Genomic DNA, 20,926 nt, shown 5'->3' on the forward strand with positions numbered 1-20,926 from the left:
GGCAAAATTTGTGCAATCTAACACAGTTTACAGAAACAAATATAACCGTATAGCTATCCGGAGATAAAAGATAATAGGCAGCCCGTATAGTTCATACGGAAGAACATCGTGGAGTACATCTTCAACAGCGGCATGGTGAACCCGCCCAAGAACGAGACCGATCACCGGTCCTCGTCCGCTATCTGCTGAAGCGCTTCGGCAGTTCGGCGCCGTCGGCGCCGCAATCTTGGACAAGGTGACGCCGTTGAACTTCCTGCTGCACGTGTACTGGAACCTGGGCGGGGACGGCAGCGGCAGCGGCAGCGGCAGCGATGTGATGGGCTGCACGCTCCGGCTGCGTCGCGGCACACCGTGCAGGACGACGGGCTAGCTGCTCCCTTCGTCGGGGCACATCGAGCCTGTGGCCAGCATAGGCATATATAGGCCCAACCAAGAGTGTATGTGAGGAGAAGTAAGAACGAGAAAAAAAGACATGATGTCATATAATAATTAAAAATTCAAATAAGAGGCAACTATTTTTATGGTTTGGCTCTTATTACTTGACTATAAGCCAAGCATTTGGCTCTATTATTAGCCATGCTCTTAATCAAAAAATTTACGTCATGTCTATGTCATATAATAATTAAAAATTCAAATAAGAGGCAACTATTTTTATGGTTTGGCTCTTATTACTTGGCTACAAACCAAGCACTTGGCTCTATTATTAACCATGCTCTTAATCAAAAAAATTACGTCATGTCTGGCACGGCTCCATATAGCACTAGCTCCTTGCTCGCTGCAGCCCACGGATGAGTCAAAAACCAGTAGTCGTTTCACAAGCTTCTAGTTCATTTCTTTTGTCACTCACCTCCACGTCAGCTAGCTACGTAGCTAGCACCATTGCGGACGCCCTTTGGCATAACTACTAAAGTCATGTTTGGATCCCACGGCAAAACTTTAGTCCTACACTTTTAGCCCCTTTTTTTGCCATGAGGATTCAAACAGGTGGACTAAAAATGTGCAAATAGATGTGCTAAACTTTTGCCCATTTACTTCTCGAGAGGCCTTAAACTGGGATAAAACACTTGGGGGCGGGGGGCCGCTAGCCAGCGCGTGAGCGCCGCTACAGGTAGCGACGACCGAAGAGACACCTCTCTAGTGTTTATCTTCTTCCTTTAGCTTCTCATCTTTTTCTCTTTCTTCTTTCTTCTCCACACAACAGGCACCCCACCGCCGACCGCCCGACCCCGCCGCCGACCCCCACCGCCACCAGCGTGCGGCGGCGACCCACCGCCGCACCGCTCCACCCTCGCCGGCCTCCCCACCGCCGAACCTCCACTCGTCGCCGGAGCTCGCCCCCGCCCCGCCCCGACCCTGCCCAACCGTCGTCCCCCACCGCCCGGCCGACGGCGCCCCCGCCGCTGCGCCTCGCCGCCCCGCACCCGCCACCTCCGCCGGGCCGGCCGGCCGCCCCCGGCCTCCCTCTATAGCCGGGGAACTCCGACGAACCCCCAGCAACCCCAAAACAAGAAGGCCGCCGCCTCCCACCGCCGGCTGCGACCTCGCCGCCGACCGCCCCGCCCACCTCCCGCCGAAGCCGCTTCACCCGCCCTCCACTTCGCCGGTGGCTGGAGGTCGAAGACGATGGCCCTCCACTGCAAGTATTAAGACTAGCATGAGTCCGTTCATTGCTATGTCTAGCAGCGCTCGCGCGCCAACTAAGAAACTGCTTGGGACGCTAGACGCCACATACCCCCCCCCCCACCCCCCACCCCCCACGCTCTTGTCCACCCACCCCGGCCGTGAGTCCGCAAGTGGTCCACGGATAATCGATTAACTATGGCGGTTGCCATTAAAAAACCGCCACAGTTAATCGATTAACCGTGGCAATCAAGAAACCGCCACGGTTAATCGGCTGATTAACCATGGCCTTTGTTACGAAAACCGCCACAGAAAATCAAAAATAACTGCCACGGTAGTTTTTTGTGTAGTAGTGCACCCGAGCTTGCTCGAAGGCGCCGGCCCCACCCCGCCTCGCCATGGCCACGAGCGGCCATCCCGCAACAGCTCGCCGACACCCTCTCCCTCTCCTCTGTCTCGGTGGCGACCACCCTAGAGCGGCGTAGCTCCAAGCGGCCACCGCCTCCCCAAACCCGCCAATGGTTGAGTCTTGTGGCCACCTGATCTCTCCCCCCCCCCCCAAACCCGTCCCCTCAAATCCGCATCAAGCTACCCGTTAAGAGCTCTGATCGAGCTGGTCAGCGGTGATCGTGGCTTAATTAAATGAGGGGCAAATCAATCATTGTTGGATGAAGCACTAAAGTTTAGCCCATGGATCCAAATACCCCCCCCCCCCCCCCCCCCCCGCAGGTAAACTTTCATTCATGGCAAATGGATCCAAATAGTACCTACATGCGCGTTCTTCCAGTGTAAAATAAAGTTGTCAGCATCCAGAGGGACAATCCTATAGCCTTGCCTTGGCGCTACCCAAACTAGTCGTCAGGTTCACTACACCACAACACTGCAACACTGTCTAACATCAGACCATAAGAATTATATTTATCAATGGACAACTTAGAGACTAACTTACGCTAATTCCTTGTCTAGTGATTTATTGTCGATATGTCGCTATAGGTATAATCCAAGGGCGGGCGGCAGGCCCGGCTCTGGGCCTAGGCGGGAGGGGCGACCGCCTAGGGCCCACGGCCGAGCGGGGCCCAGGATCAAATATGTACTATACAACATCGATACACATGAGTATAGGCCCAACAGCAACTGGCTGCAGATCGCTTGGCTCGGCATACGGAAAAGAACTGAAGCGTCGAGTCATCCATCCGTCGTCGCGTCGCTTCGCATCGCAGACTTCGTGCTCCTGCCTTTTTTTGGCTGCCGCCGCCCGCCCACCCGGCGTCGTCCGACCGTCCGGCGACGCTGGTGTCTGGCTATCCGGGGATCGCCTGCTGCCGGCCTGTCTTGAATTGTGACGCATTGACTCATCCCCTCCACGCCGCAGCAACCTTTTGCAATCAGCAACAACAAATCATCGGTGAGTAACTATAACTAATCTAATAATCTGTTACTTTGTGACTATCAGACTCTGTTAGATACTTAGATTTCTAGGTTTAAACTTCTAACTTTACTGTTTATTTTCCTTTACAATTTAGGTGTTAGAATGTTACCTAAGAAGCATTTGTCGGGATAATGTTATATTACAATTTAGGTTTAAACTTCTAATGTTCTAATTTTCTTATTATTTATTTATAAAGTATTTGAGGTAATTATATTAGCTTTTTTATGTTCTTTTAGTTTGTATATACTATCAATAATGTTCTTCACAAATTAAATATATATTATTAGTACTAATATCTTTTTTTATCATGTTACAAATAAAAAAAATATTTAGCCTAAAGGGCCCATAGCGTCTGGCTCGCTCCAGGGCCCTCGAATTCATGGAGCCGGCCCGGGCGGGCGGTTAATTATAAAGTTACCACCCTTCTCATGCCCCTTGGATGTTGATTCGGTGGTCCAGCTTGAAGTTTGCATAGTTTTCACGAAAAGATTGGTTTGCACCTGATATGTTCCCTTCATGTTTAGCGTTAGACCATCAGTCGCTTTGATACAATGATGATGTGTCTAACGCTAAAAAAATGGGCCCCACGCCCAGCTGGCGAGCCCTATCTCGATAATCTGTTTGCGCCCAAATTTTTGTGTGGCCCACCAATATAGTGACAAACTCTAGACCTTTCCCTCCCCAAATCCCAAATCAAGAGCGCCGCCGCCCTCTCCCACGGGCCACTGAACACATAGGCACCCGTGCTTGCTACATGATTTTTTGCTTCATAGGAGAGAGATTTCGTACTGAATTTATGTCTACATAGTTCTTTGTTTCATAGAAGGGGGATATTTTTCTACTGAATTTCCCCGACACCAAGCTGAGACAACACTCTGCCTACTAGGTTGAAGAAATTGGAAACTGATCTCCAAACAAAAAGGCTTCTCACATTCACTTTTTCAGTAACTATACTTGCAGGAGAAGTGGAGCAGATCGGCCAAGCTGTTGCTCGATCCCCTGGCATACCCCAAATCAGTGAATTACCAAATCCAAAATCCAAAGTCCCACACCCACAAGGCCACAAGCAGCAGGGCCAGCTAGGGCGTCTGGGGGATGGCCGCCGCTAGCTGAGCGCTTGGAAGCCTGTCCGCATAGGAGCGGGCCTACCGGCGGCAACCAAATCGTCTGGGCCAGGGCTACACCGTCGGCGGGCGAGCTGGCCAGGGCTCCGCGGCTGGCTGGTGCGAGCGTGTGATGGCGGGGCGGTACCGTCGCGGGGTCGGCTGGCCGGTGCTCCGCGGCGATCGGCGTAAGCGCGCGGTGGCGGCGAGAGCCTAGAGGACTCGGTGCCAGCTCGGTGCAGACCTCAGCGGCGGTGACTCGCCGGCTGCGCTCCTCTTCTTTCCCCTCCCGCGAAAACGAATGTGCGGGCGCGGCAGAGAATGAGTCGAGGAGAGAGAGACGCTTATTCGGGTTCCCACTGCACACGGACGCAAATTGGGTCTACAGTTTGCCTATTCTGTTGGACCCTTTTTTCTCACCTAAACCAACTGTGCACCACTCATTTTGGCTATGGCCCTGTTTGGAATCGTGTTTTCTGCGTTAGTGACGAAACTTTCGTGGGATAATCGGATTAATCCTGCCAAATACTATGCGACGGACGCGCGATTGAGAGAAGCCCGCGGTGTGGGGTCCGAAAAAATCAACTGTCCGCCCGCGATTTGGAAAAGCGGCCGCGGAGCCGCATTCGCGAAAACGCGATTGTACGCCGCGGTTCCAAACAATGCCTATGGGTCACGTAATGCATGCTCTCTTGGATATAGCCTTACCTGAGCGATCCAAGAACAAAGGCAAACACGCTACAATATAATGTCGACTATCAAAGATTCTGATCTAGGGTGGGAAATATCCAATATATAGACTGACTAGACTATGGTGAGTGGTGTACTGACAGCACTAACAGCTCCCAAAGTCCACTCCTCCCCATGTAGCCAAATATTTTTTTTGCAACCAAATATATACGAAATTATTTAGGACACATCCATTTCTGTGTTCGAACAGCACTTGCAACATTAGTTGGCAGGATAAATTCCAGCAAAGTCAACACAATATTGCTGCACAACCATTCGGAAAGTAGTGACAGTGAACAGAAAATAAATACACCAAAACGCAGTGACATGAATTCAAATGTAAAAACATGACAAACTTAAGGTAAAAGTTCCATTATCAACTTATAACGATTAAGGCCATCCTGTGGACACAATTGATATCATTTATATAACAAAACAGTAGCAATTATTGCAACTAGGATCAGTAAGGAGAACAAAAACTGATTTGATGTTGTTCAAGGATAATCCATAATTTATATAACTAAGTTCATCAACAAAATATTGACAGCGATGATGGTTTGCAACCTCCTAGTTTTCATAATATCGACTCAGTCACTGTTTAAACTTTTGAAGTTTTAAAATTCATCTTCAGAGTCTTCATCTTCTTCAATTATAGTCTTCATCTGAGCTAAAAGGAAGATTCAGGTTCTTTACTCTAGCACATTTCGCCTGTAACTCTGCATCCATCGTGCCATCCACAAAAAGTCCAGTGATGTGAAGTGATTCTAGTAGAGAGCAATTGTCAAGTATAGCAGTCAGCGCCAAACCACTGAAGATATAGTTAGACAACTCTAAGGAGCGCAGCTGACACATCAGTGGAGTCCTATATATGTCTCCATCCACACATTCCTCAAGACAAGCATCCCCAAAAGAATAGTAAGAATGCATAGTGAAGCTTATCTTGAGATTCTTGAGAAGAGGACGAGCTTTGCATACGGATTGAAATAACCAGTCAAAAGCACTAATATGCCGATATGGGGGTGAAATTTCAAGATCTTCCAGGAGAGTGAGCTTCTTGATGGCTTCAATCAAGCATTCATAGGATGCACCCCGGACACATGATAGATGGAGCATTTTCAAGGAGGGTGAACTGCAGGAGTGAATGCCCCAAAATTAGATTCTAGGTTGCGGAAACTGGGCCTCGTAGAGTTAAACATAAACTCGATCTATGAACATTATGCACGAAATATTGCCAATGATAACAAACTGTGTAAAATTTGATGAGGACACGCCTACGCTGCCCAAGAATATCGCCCGATATTTCACGGTGCAATTCAGCAACAACAATTTTCAGATAATTACATGCTCAAATCCAACCAATATACTGACTTAATCGCAGGATGAAAATGATAGCACGTGTGGCAATAGAGAGTATCCTCACGTGAACAATGGCATCAACAATATTTATTCACTTGCAATGTCTCTCGGTTGATCAAATAATTGAGATTAATTTAGTCGGCCAATACTACAGCAGTAGTCTGAATAGAGGAAAACTGACAGCAGTAATGTTTGAACCAAACTCAATATACTTGAGGCAGGGGATCAGCCGGCGACCTGAGTTGCTATTAGATTTGAATGATTCCGCCTATTCAGAAATCTGAAGATGTCTTGTTTTTCTGTAACTAATCTTATTCTGTTTCATCGTCTTGAAGAATTTGGAGTAGAGCTTGTTGATAGGAGTAATATTTCTTTTCTGGCATCGGCTGCTAGCTTCTAGATCTTCTTCCGTGGCAGAAACGTTGGCCGACCCCGGGGCGATCGCTGGCCGGACACGCGCGCGCGCGGGTGACGGGACCGGGTACCGAACCCGGCCGGCCAGGCCGGGCGCGGCGTCGCCGCGTACGTGGGCGCTTGTACGCCCGCCGCCGCGAGCGGCGGTGGGCCGCGGCTGTGGTCTCGCCGCTGTGGACCGAGGTAGATGTGTACACGTTACGCTCTGGCCGCGCGGAACACTTCTGACACCTCTCGCTGCTTGTGGTCGTGCGGAGACGGAGTGAGCCGGCAGGGGCGGAGGTAGCCGTGCCGACGGCCACATGGGAGGCGGGGGTGGGCCGGCGGCGAGATGGCACCGGGCTAGGGATAAAAGCGGAAACGGGAAAATTCTGTCCCGATCGGCACCGTATACCGTTTTAACCGTCAGATATCGTATTAGCAGGAAAAACAGAAAACGAGAAAAAATCCGGGAAAATCCGGCGGTTGCGGGAACGGAAACGATTGGGATGTTTTCCAGAACCTTTTTGCGGTTCCCGTATTTATACGAGAATGTTCCCGCAGTTGATTTCCGAATTTTCACTAGCAAACCTCCTATTCAACCCACGTTTACTTGTTCGACCCAGTAGCCCACTGCTGTCTGCCTGCCCCCCGCCCGGGCTCCCATCCCGCCCAAACTCCAGCCTCTTGCGAACCCTAGCTAGCTAGCCTCTCCTCTCACTCTCGCCTTTCTCCGGCGCCGCCGCCCCCCAGGCGTTGGCCGGTGGGGCGACCAGGCCGCCGCCGTCCCCACCCGATCACCCTCAGCCCCAGGCCGCTGCATCTCTCAGCCGTCGTTGGATGGGGACTGAATGGGAAGGGAACGTGGCCGCGTGCCCGACGGACGGTTAGTTGCTGCAGACCACCAACGGTGTACGTATCGACCATTAGGGTACTGTGGTTTCTGGCTCTTGACCTTGACCCTTCCTTCATGTCCGTGTGCACCACCCATGGTTTCGACTGCCTCTGGCCGCGCACCAATTGGTGGACTGTTTCTTTTCTCTCTTTTATTTTTCCTTATGAAAAACCAATTGGTGAGCTGCAAACAGTGAAGAGCCCCGCAGTGATCTCACTGTCCTAGTCTTAGCTTGCGCATGCTAATTGTAGAGGAATTCTTCGGAGAGATCTGTTTTTTTTTCCTTTGTTTTTACAACGACGTGACGATTTTCTCGTGGTGTTCATGCTCCAGAGACCAAATGCAGATATGTGCATTTTAGGCAGGCCAAGTGTTTCACGGCAGGTTGTGCGTGTTACAAGCTGCAGCTCGTGAAGACGTGAAGGGATGTCGTATGTGCGGCTAGTAATTCCCCGCTGCGGTAGCTTGCTGGATTTGTTTTAAAAAAAAACATAAAAGTGTTGATACGAAATGGGCGGAAGTCTTTAGAGGCAGTAGTAAGTGTAGGTAAACGGGTAGGCTACGCTAGCACCACTACCGCATATACCCAAGACGCTTGCGAGTAGAAGATCATAGATCGTTACCACTAGACGCGCAGCGCAGCGGAAGAAGTCGCATGTCGATGTAGAGGAAGTAGTCGATCACGTCCCACGAACCGAGCTCCTCGTACTTGATCCCAGCAGCCGATCAGCGCGGCAGTCGCAGCAGCGCCTCCACGGAGTCCACACGTACGGGGATGAAACGCCGGGCGTCGGTGTGCTAGCACCGCACGCACGGCAAGGGCGGCGGCCGAGAGAGAGAGGGAGGGGCGGCGGCTAGGGAGGTGGCGCAGCTCTCAGGGTTTTGCCCCCCTAGCCCCTCCCTCGTATATATAGGGCGTACTAATGGGCTTCTATCTCATAGGCCCATTAGTAAACCTAATCCCTCTTGGATCAATATCCTTTTGGGCCTTTAAACCGTATTGTGATGATGGGCTCTTGGGCATATCACCAACAATCTCCCACTTGCACTAGAGACAATCATACATGCAAGCTTTCCAACATTCCAAACCTCTTAAGTGTGTGACCCGTTAGGTTCATGTGTAGGTGGTCATGATCGGAAATCATATCCGAATCACAAGTCAATAGCGGCACCTAGCAGGGCATAGTGACTCACAAATACACATAAAGATTATATCGGCCGAACCTTAGATATACTCATACACCGATCCCTTTGCCACACGATACCAGTCAAGCTCAAAGCGAGATGCATGCCACCTTTGTGATAGCTCGACCATTCTCTCGATCTAATAGTGGATTCTATTCATAACTAACCTTTAGTCATCATGATTAACTCTTTAATCATTTTGGCATGGCCATGCACTTTCAAATCCAACTATCTCGAGGGGCTCAGAGATATCTCTCCCGTTATCTAGGAGGGGCAAATTCCATCTTGATCCGCTCACATCCCATTCCATGTTTCATGACACACCTGTAAGCTACTTTTGTAACTACCCAGTCACGGAGTAGCGTTTAGTAGCCCCAACATGCACCACTACACACAGTGAGAAACAATGGCGATCTCAGGTCTAAGGATCCAGTAGGTATAACACTCAAGAACAACTGATGGCACATACAAAATAACAATCCCAACATTGTCTTGGAGTGGGTCAATCCAACACCATTTTCACCAACATGTGTCCACATCATTAATCCGATATCTCCATATCCATGATCCGTGAAACATGATCATCAATTAATGCATGTGCTAGTCTCAACGTCGTTGTTGTCCCACACAACGATATAAACTAGGGATAATTTAGAATCATATCATTGTCAACAAAGAGTTTCACGAACAAGTCACATACTTGATAATCAATGTAAAAATAATCATCCATGGAACAAATAACAATTATTTATCATTACATAAACATACTCATGACACAAAAATCTCCCACGCACACTAGAATCACTGATGTAAGTATCTAATACCCATAGATCTCATGTGCGCCTCATGCTTTGGTTGTGGGAGAGGCTTCGTCAACGGATCAGCAACGTTTGAATTCTTGTGCACCTTGCAAACCTTCACATCACCTCTCTCAACAAAGTTACGGATGAGGTGATACTTCCGCAGTATATGTCTGGACTTCTTAGTTGTTCTAGGCTCCTTTGCTAGTGCAACGGCACCACTATTATCACAATAGAGGTCCACTGGACTGGACGCACTAGGAACAACACCCAAGTCAGAAACAAACTTTCTGATTCAAACAGCTTCTTTTGCAGCTTCGGAAGCTGCAATATACTCGGCCTCTGTCGTCGAATCAGCCACCGTATCTTGCTTGGAACTCTTCCAGCTCACTGCCCCACCATTGAGGCAGAAAACAAAACCGGATTGCGATTTGGAGTCATCTTTGTCTGTTTGAAAACTAGCATCGGTGTAACCCTTTACAAGGAGCTCATCTTCGTCTCCAAATATTAGGAACATATCCTTAGTTCTTCTCAAGTACTTAAGGATACTCTTTACAATTGTCCAGTGAGCTTCACCGAAATCTGACTGATACCTGCTCGTAACACTTAGAGCAAAGGAAACATCTGGACGCGTGCAAAGCATAGCATACATGATCAACCCTATGGCTGAAGCATAAGGAATCGTACTCATCTTCTTTTGCTCATCAGGTGTCGTAGCACACTGACTCTTGCTTAGAGTAATGCCATGTGACATTGGCAAGAAACCTTTCTTGGAATCTTGCATATTGAACCGATTCAATATCTTGTCAATGTACGTGTCTTGGCTTAATCCAATTAGCCTTTTTGATCTATCTCTATATATCCTAATACCCAGAATATAAGCCGCCTCTCCTAAATCCTTCATCGAAAAACTCTTTTTCTTTAACTACTTCATCAAAACGAATATTCCAACTCCGAGATGCTTGCTTCAATCCATAGATGGACCTCTGAAGCTTACATATTTTCCCAGCATTTTTAGGATCGACAAAACCTTCAAGCTGTGTCATATACACATCCTCACTTAGATGTCCATTAAGGAAAGCGGTTTTGACATCCATTTGCCATATCTCATAGTCATAATATGCGGCAATTGCTAGGAGAATCCGAACAGACTTTAGCATTGCGACGGGCGAAAAGGTTTCCTCATAGTCAACACCTTGAATTTGTCGGAAACTTTTCGCCACCAATCGTGCCTTATAGATGTGAACATTTCCATCCATGTCTAATTTTTTCTTAAAAATCCACTTACAGTCGACAGGTCTCACACTGTCAATTTGATCGACCAAGTTCCAAACTTGATTATCATGCATGGATTTTAACTCGGATTCCATGGCTTCAAGCCATTTGTCGGAGTCGGGTCCCATCATTGCTTCTTTGTAGGTCAAGGGCTCATCATTTTCCATCAATAATACGTGGCGCTCCTCCGTAATAAGGAGGTTGAGCTTGTCAGTAGCGCGACGTACCCTTATAGACCTTAGTGGGGCTGGTGCCTCAACTACGGGTTGTGCAACATCTTGCACATCCCGTGGATGTTCAGTGGTTGCTGAAACAGTTTCGGGTGTTTCCTGAATTTCTTCAAGTTGCACCTTGCTCCCACTAAATCCTTTTGAGAGAAACTCCTTTTCTAAGAAAACACCATTACGAGCGACAAACACTTTGCCTTCCGCCTTATTGTAAAAATAATATCCTTTGGTTTCCCTAGGATACCCCACAAAGAAGCATTTGTCTGACTTTGGAGTGAGCTTATCTGACATCAAACGTTTGACATAAGCCTCACATCCCCAAACTTTGAGAAAAGATAATCCGGGACGCTTCCCAGTCCATATCTCATATGGTGTCTTCTCAACAGACTTACTTGGAACCCTATTCAGTGTGAACGCAGCAGTTTCAAGAGCATAACCCCAAAATGACAATGGAAGATCAGCTTGGCTCATCATGGACCTAACCATGTCCAACAAGGTTCGGTTCCTCCGTTCGGATACCCCATTCCATTGAGGCGTTCCGGGCGGAGTTAGCTGCGGAATAATTCCACATTGCTTCAAATGATCACCAAATTCAAGGCTCAAATATTCTCCTCCACGATCAGATCGCAGAAATTTAATTATCTTGCCTAATTGATTTTGTACTTCATTCTGAAATTCTTTGAACTTTTCAAACGATTCAGACTTGTGCCTCATTAAGTAGATATAGCCATATCTACTAAAGTCATCAGTGAAAGTAATAAAGTACTGAAAACCACCTCTGGCTATTGAGCTCATTGGTCCACATACATCGGTATGTACAAGTTCCAACAAGTCACTCGCCCTCTCACTCTGACCAGTGAAAGGCGCTTTGGTCATCTTTCCAAGCAAATAAGACTCACATGTGTCAAATGATTCAAAATCAAAGAAGCTTAACAATCCATCTTTATGGAGTTGTTCAATGCGCTTCTCATTTATATGACCTAAGCGACAATACCAAATAAAAGTGGGATTCAAATCATTTGGTCTAAGCCTCTTAGTATTAATGTTATAGACAGATTTATCCTCAAGACCAAGAACATATAATCCATTCACCAATGGACAATGAGAATAAAAAATACCATTGCAAAAAATAGAACAACGTTTGTTCTCTATTACAATCTTAAAATCACCAACTTCTTCCAAACATGAAGAAGAAATAATGTTCTTGCTCAAAGCAGGAATGCAATAACAATTATTTAATTCCAAAACTAATCCGGAGGGTAGAGACAAGTGGTAGGTGCCGACCGCCAACACCGCAACCTTTGCGCCATTGCCGACACGAACGTCCAACTCGCCTCTTACAAATCTTCTAGTCTCACTTAGACCCTGCAACGATTTGCAAGTGTGAATCATCGATCCAGTATCAAATAACCATGATTCACTAGAAGATAATGCAATATTTATTTCTATAACATTTATACCTGAAGTGGAAGTCTCACTTCCCTTCTTCTTCTTCTTTTCTTCCAAGTACTTCTTGCAGTTTCTAGACCAATGTCCCTTTTCATGACAGTGGAAGCATTCATCCTCAGAAGTAGGGCCAGATTTGGCCTTAGGTGCTGGCTTTAGCTTAGAGCCCGAGGACTCACCACCGGAACTCTTTTCCTTGCCTTTACCTTTGGGATTAGGAGGCGTCCAACGCTTCCTCTTTTTGTTCCCCTTCTGAATCATCATCACATGATTGGGATTCTTCTTAATGCTCTCCTCTGCTGTCTTTAGCATCCCATGCAACTCACTCAATGTTTTATCCAAGCCATTCATCTGAAAGATCATGATAAAAGGCTCATAGCTCGCCGGGAGCGACTGGAGAATAACATCAGTAGCCAAGTCTTGGTGAAGTTCAGAACCAAGTCTGTCCAAAGTCTCAATATAACCAATCATTTTGATCACATGAGGACTGACCGGGCTACCTTCTGCCAGCTTGCACGCAAACAAGGACTTTGAGATATTGAACCTCTCAGTCCTGGCTTGGTTCTGAAACATCCCACGCAGCCCCTCGATCATGGTATGAGCATCCGCATGCTCATACTGTTTCTGCAGATCAGGGGACATGGTGGCGAGCATCAGACAGCTGACATCAAGTGAGTCATTGCAGTGCTTCTCATAAGCTCTGCGATCAGCAGCAGTTGCATTGTCAGGGAGATCATCAGGATATGGCTGCTCAAGAACATACTCCTTTTTCTCTTGCCTGAGAACAATTCTCAGGTTGCGGTACCAATCAATAAAGTTTGTTCCATTCAACTTTTCTTTCTCAAGAACAGAACGCAAATTAAAAGCGGAATTGTTACTGGCAGACATGATCTACAACATTAAAGTAAAGCAAGATTTCAGCACTAAGTTTATGTAAAGACTTTCATTAACTGATTTAACAAAAGACAACCTACTATATCAAAGTCATCTTCCCTCTAATGACATATAGTGGTTCAAGATCCATAATCACTAAAATTCTAGTGAGCTTTAGCATCACGGCTAGAAAAGTAGTGATACAGGTAAGTAACAAATTACTAATCACATCTCTATGCGACTCTTGTTTGTTGGGTGGCATCCAATGCCCCGGCCCCAACCCTATGCCTTAAAGCCCAAAACTGTTTTGATAGCTTTGCTGAGTAAACCAATACTATGCTTGTGAATGTCCGACATCCACCCTATACAAAAGTGATAGCTGAGGGTACTCTACTTTGGTAAACCTACCACACAACGATCAAAATTTATAGGTGCAGCTATTGGTAAAAGGCATCAAAAACTCAACCTTTTCTGAGGGAAGCTATTCTATCATGATTAAAGCATCCACCATATGTAAAAGCATGAAAGAATAGTATGACAGGAAAATAAACATCACAGTTATATAATCATATTATATTGTGAATAGTATGGTCTCTTGCATCACAATGGGCTCCATCGCCATGGCTCCAAGGTGACCTCCATTGCCATCCGTCCTGTCTTGTGGTGATCATCATCGCCATCATGATTGAAGCCTCCATGAAAAGATACTAAGCTACTACGTCTAATAGCTAGTGAAATAATTACATGAGGATTCAAACATCACAAGTCGACACACAGGTCGTTATACAATAATGGTGCAACCTCAACCCGGTTGTGTTAACTTGCGACACGCAGGCCGCACAAATCATCACATACGTCATCACATGACATTGAGGCCATACCATTCACATCACACCCTGCAAAAACAAGTTAGGCGTACGACGTGTTCTACCAAAGTAGCGCTTGGGAAGCCGCTACAGCGAGAAAGCAACGGCGGTCCTGAAAACCTCACGGAATTACACAGATCGCATCTATGAAATCCCTATGAAAATCTCATCAGAGTGATCGCATCACCTCAAATCCGAGTCATTCATAATGCCTCAATTTTCACTAGGTCAATCACCTTGACCGTGCAAACTTTGCACTTGAGAAGACTGCATCTACACATGACCTCGATCTGATGGTTCAATCTGCTGACTATGCACACAGTTAGTCCCGATGGTGATTCCAGCCGGTAGGGACATGTTGTATGCATAACAGAGAAAGAACACAAACTAATCTTTTGTCATATGCCGCGCAATCAACTCGCTCCAGTTTTAACCCCTTATGACCAATTGATCTAATCAAACCGTGCAAAAGTAATAGATCCAATCTACTACAACAACATATCACCTATATGCAAAAGATCCAGACCAAAAACTACGCAAGATGGCTCTGGTACCACTGTAGGTAAACGGGTAGGCTACGCTAGCACCACTACCGCATATACCCAAGACGCTTGCGAGTAGAAGATCATAGATCGTTACCACTAGACGCGCAGCGCAGCGGAAGAAGTCGCGCGTCGATGTAGAGGAAGTAGTCGATCACGTCCCACGAACCGAGCTCCTCGTACTTGATCCCAGCAGCCGATCAGCGCAGCAGTCGCAGCAGCGCCTCCACGGAGTCCACACGTACGGGGATGAAACGCCGGGCGTCGGTGTGCTAGCACCGCACGCACGGCAAGGGCGGCGGCCGAGAGAGAGGGAGGGGCGGCGGCTAGGGAGGTGGCGCAGCTCTCAGGGTTTTGCCCCCCTAGCCCCTCCCTCGTATATATAGGGCGTACTAATGGGCTTCTATCTCATAGGCCCATTAGTAAACCTAATCCCTCTTGGATCAATATCCTTTTGGGCCTTTAAACCGTATTGTGATGATGGGCTCTTGGGCATATCACCAACAGTAAGCGCCCCCTCCTTGGCACCAGGAGCATCACCGGCCGCCTTCTCCTCCCCTTGGTCTACGCACGCACGGGAATTTCTCTCGGGCTTCCGCCGCGGTAAGTCGACCCGCCGCCGCGATTTCTCACCGCCAGCGACCCTCAAGCCTCCCTAATCCCCGTGGGACCTCCGCAGGACCGCCTTCGGTCGAGCCGTGCCGTCCAAGATCCCGGAGACGCCCTGCAGCAGGTCCTCCTCGAGCGCCGTCCGCGACCCACCGCCGGATCTCGCCGCCGGCGCCGCTGCGTCACGCCCCCGCCCGGACCAAACCACGGTGAGCACCACCCCAACTCCCAGTTTCCTTTGCGCTGTTTTTCGTAGGCCGTAGCGCCCCCCATCCTCAGGGGGCTCCTATGCATCTTGTGGAAGTTAGATAAGTTATTCATCTTTAAAGCCCATTTAGCCCAATTAATAGCTGCAAATATGTTCAACATTTTGATATGATTAAATAGGTTCAACATTTGACCTCAAATTATTGAAACACGATAGACGAAATGATGAAATTAGAAGCATGAAATGTTGAAAATGCTAAATTGAAATGTTGAACAACAGCTTTCTTCTCCGGCGAGGTGGGCACCTTGCGAGCTAGGCGCATAGCGGCAGCTCGCAGCGGCACGAGGCCGGCGGGGGGCCTGCAGCAGCCCGCTACGGCGGCATAGAGCGGCGGTGGTGGCAGCGCAGGTCGGTGGCGGCGGCGCGCAGGGGGCCGCCCATGGCACAGGTCGAGGGCGGCAGGTGGCGGGTGGTCCACGGCGGCGCAGGTCGGCGGCGGGGGCGGTGGGTGGCGGGTGGTGCGGCGGCGGAGGCAGCGATGGCCCCGTGGCTGCGCAAGTCGGGGCGCAGGGCGGCGGCGGCAGTGCAAGGGTGTGGGAGAGAAGGGTACCAGGATTAGGGTTAGAGAAAGGATGGATGGATGAGATTTGTTGCACGAATCTCAAACACTGGAATGTGGATAAGAAAAAAACTTCTGGAAGATATATATAGGATCTACACATCCTCAGTCGCAAGCTCTTTAGAAGAAGCGGCTCGGCCTATGGAGGGGATTCACAACGGGCCGAAAAGGACGCAGTGAGTCGAACTCTACCAACGAAAACAGGCCAACGGCCCAATACACCAATAGCCTCCAGCCCAGGATGTGTGTACTCCGAAAAACGGAAGAAAAGTCGGCCTGGCCACCATCGAAACAGGCCAACGGCCCAACATACGCCTAGACTGCGGATGCGGGCCAGAAGCCCATAATGTACTGTTTGGCTTGAATTCAACCTGTGCAGGATTTGCAGCACCTGGCACAACCGCACAACGGCGAGCGGAAATCCTATCCACCTTCCGGAAGATAGGAAGTCTACTCATCTTCCACTTTGAGATTCGTGCGTGTAGTCAAAGTGAATGGTGGTATTTCTTTCCCTCTCTCGTGTTGCACGCTATCAGATGAGCAGAGGAACACGTCACGGCAGGCATGCTGGAAGGACAAGACAGCTAGCAGGTTGGTTGCTACCTCTCCGGATGTTCGATTTTGAATTTCAAACTTGATTTTCTCTCTAATGCCGCACCCAATTTGAATTCCGTTTAGACCATAGTATTTGTTATAATTTTCTTAACAAAATGAGATATAGTATGCCTATATTTTTAAAACTTTTTAATATCAACATTTTACATATTTAAGTTCTACATTTTAGATACACTACTTCAACATTCTAGATAGACTATTTCAACATTTTCATACAAAATGTTGAATTAGTTTATCCAAAATGATGAACTTAATTAAAAAAATGTTAGACATTCTAATTCAAAATGTTGAATATTGTAACTGTTAGGCAAAAGTGGATATCAACATTTTTAAGATGTAACTGGTGCTAGAGAAAAAGCGATAATTTTTTACCAGCCTACCACACGATGATGATCAGTCATCTGGCAAGATTCATCTGCTTCTATTGCTGCCCAATACTGTGACCCAATTACGATATAGTGTTTGGTTGTCTAAGCGAACAGCTGTCCAAATTGATATTGTTCATGGGCCGTTCATGGGATGGGCTGTTGCTAGATTGTATATGTGTAGGCTACGTGCCTTCCGTAAGACACATAGGTGCCCCCCAACGGCGAGTGCCAAAACCGGCCCGAAGCTGAACAACAGAGGAGGTGGAGGTCAGTCAGAGAACGCAAAGCGTCATCAGGCAAGCATCACAAACTCGCCCTTCGATCGATCCGTCCAAAATGCCGAGAGGCCGTAGATCTCGCGTTTGCTGGCTTCTTTCGGACCCTAATGGCAAGGTGACAGCAGGTTCGTTTTGGTGCCAGGGACACAGCCACAGAGGCTTGGTGCTTTGGTTAAGCTATCGCTTTGGACCATCCCTCTCCGCATGGCCACTCTGACGATGGGTAGTGATGGCCTTGGCCTCTCTCGCGCTCAACGTCAGGGGACTACGCATACTCGTCTGCTACAGTTATGACGCTCCTGTTTTTGAGTCTACCATCGTGTTCGGAACATTGAACCCAGACCGGCACAAGCAAGGGCCGGCCGGGCCGGGGGTGCCAGTTCGTCGGCAGCCACGGTCCGCGCAGGAGACGTCGCCAGGCGTCCGTGTCTACACCGGCCTGCCTGTCTACCTAGCTAGCTACGGCCTGCCTGCCTCGTGCTGTCGTAGATCGTGCCAGCTTCGTAGTCGTCGTAGAGGTGCACCACATCTGATAGTACGCCTCTCCATACGGGTGCGCGTCACGTATTCAATGGCGCGACGCGTACGCGCGACCTGACCGAGGCGGATGAGACGAGTGTTAGGCTGATCTCCACCAGACTTGTCCAACGGCCATGTCTGGGCTCTTGACTCACGCCCTGATTAGGGGCGTCCAGCCCAAGAAGAGGCTGATGGGGCCGTCGCGCATTCCTATAAAGAGGAGGTGGGGACTGACAGCTCGTGGTACGAGATTCGTCGCCGCCACCACCGTTCCCCACTTCAAACCCTAGACTGATCGAGAGGGAGGGCTGACAGCGGTGGGAAGCACCACCACGCTATCGCCGGAGAGCCGTCACCACCGCGACGTCGCCGCCCCTGCGCCAAGTCGCCAACGCCCTCGACCTTGAACCTCTCCGGCTCGTCCACGACTCCGCCGCCGTCATCCTATATGACGCCGGCAACTCGCGGCGACCACCACACCGACCGTCGCAGCTCATCGCCGCCACTGCTTCCACTACCCCGACGGACTTCGACTTCCACGAAATCATGGAAATCAGCATGGTTTTTCCCTCTGTAAAGTCCACACCCACTCGATCTACTCCTAGATGTTTCTAGAGTTTCTAACATTGGTATCAGAGCCAATCTAGTGCGTAGATCGAGATGGGAAGTGTGGATTCGAATGCGAATTGAAAGAAAAGAGGAATGAAAACTAAGTCGATCTTCGAATCGAAAAAGAAAAGCAAACAATTGAACCCTAACCCTAGAGTAAAGATAGGCGGCCGGACTCACCTGGATCTCGGCGCGCCTCTTCCCACCGGCTACCGTCGCGCGGGAAAGTCTCGCGCCGCCGCTTGCCGGGGTGCGGTCAAGAATAGGGCCGCCGCTTGCCGCCGGGATGCCAGGGCGCACACGCGCGGGCTCCAAAGCGAGGCGTCGTCAATGGCGAGCTCGACGGCGGCGCACTCACCCAACGGCGAGCAAGGCGCGGCGGCGCCGCCTCGTCTCCTCCCCGTAGTCGCCATGGCCGTCGTCTTCACGACTCCGCCGCCGTCATCCTGTACGACGCCGGCAACTCGCGGCGACCACCACACCGACCGTCGCAGCTCGTCGCCGCCACTGCTTCCACTACCCCAACGGACTTCGACTTCCACGAAATCATGGAAATCGGCAAGGTTTTCCCTATGTAAAGTCCACACCTACTCGATCTACTCCTAGATGTTCCTAGAGTTGAGTCGCGGCCGGCTGGCCGATCAAGAACGGCGACAATCGACGGCTCACAGCGGCTGGTGGCTCTCAGGCCAGATTGAGCCCAGGCGGGGGAGCTCCGTGGGCCGAAATCCCGGCCCAGGCCCAGGTTGTGGCCTGGGCGCAGGGGAGTGCTGCGCGCGTGCGGGCCGTGGGCCGCTATTCACTGCAGGCCGTGCACATATTTCATTTTGGGCCGCCTCAAACAGTAACTGTTATCAATTGTTTCACTCATTTTCGGAAGCTTTTCTTTGACTCTATTCAAATTTGAACCAACGGGATAATTTCTCTTAGAGAATAATAAAGTTTTAAAGTGATATATTGCTCCTGAATATGAGTATGTTTCAATATTTCCGCTGCAAAGTTCATATTGTTGCTCTTTAATTTAATTAGAACCAACGGGACAATTAAATTTTAAGAGCATGATTAAAGAGCCTACTTTGAGTAAGTTTTACCTCTATTCAATTTTGAACCAACGAGATAAATTGTTTAGAGAGAAACTGAGCGCAAAGTATTGTGTCTATAAAGAAAATGTTTTTCGCTACTACAATGATGTTATCTTTCAATTAAGTTCGAACCAACGAGAAGATTTAATTGAAAGAATAGTATAAAACTCTTAAATGAGCTTTTTCCTGTGGGTTAAAGACACTTTTGAAGTTTAAAGCCTCAGAAAAGCTTATGGTGTCTTAAGTTAAAATTAAGTTTTGGCATCATTTCGCCATTTAAAATCTCAAAGTTGAGCAATGATTTCTCTTAACAACGGGAGCCATAAAGAAAGCTCTCAAAGAAGAGAATTTTAAAGCTAATTATATTATTGTTATTTTCTAACCAACGTTGATGATAACAATATTATAATTTTATGAGTCATAGCTTAAAGTTTAAAGTCTTTTGTAAATGTTGCATCAAAGTGACCTCTTTTTTTGAGAGAATACATAAAGAACCGCTGTTAAAGTAAAGAAATGTATTTTCTTATTTCCGCTGCAATAAAGTTAATCATTCTCTAATTAAATTCGAACCATCGAAAGAATTTAATTTTGAGGAACAGATATATGGTTTCAAAGTTAATTGTGTTTTCCATACATTAATTCTGTTTCTGCCCAACGGTGATGCGATTTTAATATAGAGGAAAGATGTTTTATTCTATTTCTGCCCAACGGTGATATAGAATAGAATTTAAAGTTTTGATTATTGTCTTTTTAGACAAAGTTTTACATGTAGTCCTTCTTGAAGGGACAAAAGAAAATGAACCGGGTACTTGTGACTCAGAAAGAAAGAAAGTCATTGCATCAGAAAATATATTCTCTGTAAAAGAATGGCTTAAAGGGAAAAGTCCTTATGGATATTGATCCAAGAAAAGAAGATAGAGTAATAAGAGTTCAGTTTGAGAAATGTCTCTTATGTACTTTCTATCAAAAGGAATTTATTTTGAGTTCAGTCAGAGATGTAATAAGGCATGCACGGCTAATTTGACCAACGTCAGACTTAGCATGTGTGTCATGGAATATTCGGATTAATTTCTGAATTAATGATTGAACACGATCTAATCTTGACATTTATGTCCAGGAAGAGTATGGAATAATACCTGCATTGCGGTTAAAATTGGCATAGTTTTATCCTGCATGGCGGGAGAAAGTTGTGATGACTCATGTGTTTTTTGTGCATTCCATACTGGAAGAGAACTTTTGGAGTAGCTCTTTTGCTATTCTCAAATTGAACGACACTTCTA

The sequence above is a fragment of the Panicum virgatum genome, chromosome 6K (assembly GCF_016808335.1).
Source record: "Panicum virgatum strain AP13 chromosome 6K, P.virgatum_v5, whole genome shotgun sequence".
Lineage (NCBI taxonomy): Eukaryota > Viridiplantae > Streptophyta > Magnoliopsida > Poales > Poaceae > Panicum > Panicum virgatum.